A 763-nucleotide genomic window follows, 5' to 3' on the forward strand; every position below is an offset into this window, starting at 1 on the left:
TTTTGTTCGGTTTTCTCTCCGGAGGTTGGGTTGGACTATCGCCTCCTGCGGCCCGGCTGTTCATTGTTGGGCAGGGATGGGTATGGATGGTTTGGGCGTCGCCGCCACCGGCCACCGGTGTCGTCTCGCTAATCTCTCAGCAGCAGCAGCCCAGTCAGTCGCCCTGCTTGGACCCCACGGCCGGATTGAGTCACGCCGCCGTCGTGGTGGCTGATGTACCCCGCCCGTTCGGACCGTACGACGTGCGGTACGTGCTCGACGTGCCCGTCGGAGAGTCTTGCGCTTCTCCGGGGGCCCCGTCCCCCGGGGGTGGCGCGGGCGGCACGTGTTGTCCGGTGACTGATAGGTCGTTATTCACCCCCCCCCCCCCTCACTCCTACGAGTCGCTCCAGCTGTTGCTCGGTGTGTGAATCAACAAGTTTGCTCAGACTTTGCGCAGTTTCAGGTCATGTCTTCGTATTGGGATGATAGGGATGCTCTAATAATATGGGAATCCCCCCAAAGTTGTCCCTTATTTAAGAGAAAATCAAGACCATGTTTTTATCGTGACGTTTCAAAAATGTCTCTGCTGCTGATTCAAGAGCATAAGCTATCGATTGGCTTCGGTAAGGGGCGGTGGTCAGCTGGGGAGAAAGGGGGAGGAGCGCTAGAACCCTCAAAACATTATTTTCGTCGTTTTTTTTTATTATTATCATAAGATCTCCATTATGATGAGTCTGGTGGTGCGTTGCCTGTACAGGATGTGCCGCCAAGTCGAAAGGAA

This window comes from Frankliniella occidentalis, unplaced genomic scaffold, assembly GCF_000697945.3.
Source record: "Frankliniella occidentalis isolate FOCC.00 unplaced genomic scaffold, Focc_3.1 Scaffold9, whole genome shotgun sequence".
Taxonomy (NCBI): domain Eukaryota; kingdom Metazoa; phylum Arthropoda; class Insecta; order Thysanoptera; family Thripidae; genus Frankliniella; species Frankliniella occidentalis.